The sequence below is a fragment of the Malurus melanocephalus genome, unplaced genomic scaffold, assembly GCF_030028575.1.
Source record: "Malurus melanocephalus ecotype Western Australia unplaced genomic scaffold, MMel_1.1 scaffold_631, whole genome shotgun sequence".
In the NCBI taxonomy this organism is placed as follows: Eukaryota; Metazoa; Chordata; class Aves; order Passeriformes; family Maluridae; genus Malurus; species Malurus melanocephalus.
In genome coordinates, this window is record NW_026623863.1 from 114,582 (window position 1) to 118,544 (window position 3,963).

At 46.5% G+C, this 3,963-nt stretch overlaps 1 protein-coding gene across 1 annotated transcript in view; it reads left to right on the top strand.

The window, feature by feature from the left end:
• Nucleotides 1-2,351: 2,351 nt before the first annotated feature.
• MME (membrane metalloendopeptidase) overlaps nt 2,352-3,963 on the top strand; it is a 31,436-nt gene continuing 29,824 nt past the window's right edge. Inside the window, exon 1 of the mRNA XM_057383420.1 lies at nt 2,352-2,406. The gene's annotated coding sequence lies outside the window, so the exon portion shown is untranslated. The remainder of the gene's footprint in view (nt 2,407-3,963) is intronic.

Genomic DNA, 3,963 nt, shown 5'->3' on the forward strand with positions numbered 1-3,963 from the left:
TGGATCCCCAGCGCAGATGTCTGCTTGGAAACACAGCAGGGTGTTAACTCCTTGGATTTTGCATGTCCTCAGCAGTTCCTGCTCCAGTTGTCACTGGAGTAAAGGCCTCTCTGTGCTTATGCTCATTTTTTTCCCAAAGTTGTGGTTTGAAAGTTAACCAGAAAAGTGTGACTAAGCCTTCTYAACTGTATTTGCACTGCACAGGAAACCTGTGGTTACTGTATCTCAGTTCTCTCCTATCTTTTTCTTGTGTTTGCGCCATTATCAGTTTTCATACCATCTGTATATGGCACATGCAGTTTTACATCCCCTGTTTTTACTGGCTTCTTCCATAAAATCACCCACTATTGTCCTAGAACATCTAACATGATGATTTCTGGTATGGCTGCAGAGAAATTCAGCACCCCAAAGAGCCTGTTAGCCAGTGCTAACTGTAGCAATGTATGTGGCTGTTAAACGAGCTCAGAAAGAGCCAGGGGAGGAAAAAAAAGCAGCTTTTCAACCTTTTCAGCCAAGTGTTTTATCAGGCTTGCAAACACCTGCAAATCAGTTGCACTGTGAAGCCTGTCGCCTAACAAAGAAAAAGCTTTGTAATACAATACAATTAGACCTGAATAATTTAGGCACTGAAACAAATATTTTGAGACATAAACTGCTTCCTTTCCTGAATGAGAAATTACCCAGGCTTGGATTCATTACAAACCTACTGAGAAACAAAACCAGAACCAAATGAGGAAATACTCAGTGTGGTAATACTTTACCACCTAAATTCTCACAGTCCAACTGCACTGGACACGCATGGGSCTAAGGAGGGAAGGCAGGAAGTTCCCCATTTTTTTCTCCTAGGGCATAAGACATGATGAGGAAGGGATCAGCAGGATTGAGGCGGGTGGTCAAACTTACACAAGCAGCATCTACTTTGTTTGTTCTTTGAACCCTGGCTTTGCTCCTTTGAAAATGAGCTTTTCCCAAAGGAAATTAATACAAGTATCATCAGTGTTGTTTCATAGTAGTGTAAATGAGTCCTAATGTCCCAAATGTCACCCAGAGGTCATATTTGGAATAAGGTCTTGCTGTGGTTGTTTGGACCAACAGGAGCACACAATATTGAATGGATCACTGGCTTTTCTTCACTCCATAAGGAATTCCAGTTGAGCTATTGGGACACAGTTTGTTTTTCTGAATGCTGGACAGTACACCCATTTTTGTATGCTGTTCTGAATTACTTGTGGGCACAGAATTTGGAGCAGCTTCCTTCCTTAGGGGATTTTTAAGGGACAGTACTGCTAAGTGTTGCTGTCTCCTCTCAAATTAGCAGTAAGCAGAAATCTTTGTTTTCCAAGGACACAGATTTAACAGCAGTGTGCTCATTCATTAACTCCCTTTCCCCCATTTTCTGACTCTAAATCATATAYTGAGTGTTATTTGCTTTTAGAAATKTACCGTGTATTTGTTTCAAACTGGTGGTTGTCCATCAGCAGTCCCCAGAAGTCCATTGTGAGCAGCAGTGCTACRTTTCTCCAAACTCATCCCAAAGGGATGAAGCTGAAGACTCTTCCTCCTGCTCCTTCTCACTGCAAGCAGTTAGATCACTTGAGCAGCACACCTCAGCAAGGTGCTAAGTACAAACTGTTTACTCTTATCTCTAAATGTGAGAGTTCCATTGTTTCTTTCAATTGTGGGGTGCACTTGCTATTGTYAGTTTGCCATTTCTTTCCTATCTTGGTGAAATCACAGCCCCAGCAGGAGAAGGTGAGTAAGAGGGAAGCAAACATATAGTGTTTAAACAGAATCAATACAAGGGTAACCKGCTCCTTGGTTCATCCTGGCATTGGGGGGTACCCTTGGGACTTTGTAGGGCATGTCCCTTAATGGCATGAGGCTACAGGTCTGTCATCCCTAAAATGTTAGGGTTGGAAAAGCCCTCTAAGACCATCAAGTCCAACCATTCCCCAGCACTGCCAAGGCCACCACTGACCATGTCCCCAAGAGCCACATCTACACAGCTTTTAAATCCCTCCAGGGACTGGGACTCCACCACTGCCCTGGCAGCTGTGCCAGGGCTGAACAACCATTTCCATGAAGAAATTTTCCCAATATCCAACCCAAACCTCTCCTGGCAGWACTTGAGGCCAATTCCTCTTGTCCTATCACTTGTTATCTGGGAGAAGAGACCCCCACGTCTCCATTGTCTCCCACTACAAACATTGATTGGAGTATTGATAACATTATTCTCAAGAAGGGTAGCACACWATTGACTTGCTGGGAGTTTTCCCTAATAAGGGCCCAAACAGGAATCTCAGTGCTTGACTCACAGATCACACCTCTCACAGCCTGTGTCACCAACATCTGCTCTCTCTTTCCAAGCACGAGGTTCTACAAGAGTGGAAACTCTGTCACTGTCAGGTATGTTACTCCTCTTTGGGCTATTTACAGATTGCCAGATGAGTTTCTTACTTTTCTCTCTCTTTGTGGTGAATTGGGCAGTTCCACTTTTTTTGTTCACCTAAAATTTTTGAACCAAGTCCCTTTTTTACTAGTTTAGTTGAGCCTGATTGCACATCAYCCTGTGCTACCTAAGCTTTGTTGCAGTTAAGGCTTTCGTGCAATAGGCACCTGGTTACAAAATTACATGGATTTTTAATAACGCCTCTATTCTGACACTGCTTGCTGAAATTTGCTGTTGTTAAAGGCATCAGGTAATGAATGACAGGAGCAATCTGCGGGACAACATAGTTTGTCCCAGGAATCAGACTGGAACTCTGTAAGAATTGATGCAGGAAAGGRTGAATGTGAGATATTTATGTTAATTTGAACACTGATCATCAGAAGGATATAAGCAGCAGTTCCCCCACTCCTCTCTGTAAGAAAATGCAGTTATTTTTGTTCTCTAGACTTCTGGACATTTTTTTCTTGCCCATTCTTGATACTTCTGTTGCTTTTTTGGTGAATAAAACCTCCTTCTTCAAAGGCTCCTTGTGCAAAACCGCTTCATTTTTACATTTCTTCATTGCATCTGCCCTGAGGATCACTCACTGGGCAGTYCCATAAAGAAGTGGGGATTCAGTTTCCACCTTTCTTGATGGAAGGAAGTTACCCCTCTCGAGCTGCAGACATTTTAGTGTGTGTAGCTGGTAATAAAAGATTKCAGAAATTCCTGCCATGTCTGCCTCAGAGGTAATAAACCTCCAAAGAAAGGCAGTAGGAGGGAATGTGGAGTCTGGTTGGAGTGAGAGAAATGATGGCAACTCAWGTTGCTGCTGCTGCTTTTTGTCAGTTTCATAATAAAAACGAAACTTAATTTAAATGAAACTTTGTAAAAATTAAGCAAATATCTTTTGATACTCAGTTGGCTGAGAAATCTTTTGACAGAGCTCAGAGCTGCCTCTCCGTGCAAGAAGTCACAGCTATCTCCCTCCCGAGGAGAAATCACTCGGTGAATGAGGATGTAAGATCCTGCAGAGCGTATGTGACTGCATTAATTTGACAAAGGCGATGAGCGTGCACGGAACCCGGCACCGCGCCGCCGACATGCAGCCGCTAACCGTCCCCGTGCATGCTCTCCGTCCTTCTCCTCAACCGCCCGGGGAGAAATGAGCAGCCGGCGCGGGCGGGCAGGTGCCGGGGCCGCTCCATCGGACACGGCGCTCCTCCGCCCCGCCCGGCCCCGCGCCGCAGCTCCTGCCCCCGCCGCTGCCCCGGCGCCGGGGGAGGCTTGGCGAGGTGCACGGCGTGCTTCGCCGGGGCGGGGGGGTTTGTTTGTTTGTTTCCTGCCCCATCCCATTTTTATGATCGCGAAGAGGAAGAAGCCTTCAGGTCAGCCGGAGAACTGCTCGTCCGGTGGCCGGCGGACAAGGGCTCCTTTGATCAGCGGCGGCGAGCGGCGGGCGCGGGCAGCGGGGAGCGCCCCGGGCTCTGATGTCCCGGCGATGTGGGCGCCCCGCGGCCCCGCCGCTGCCCGCG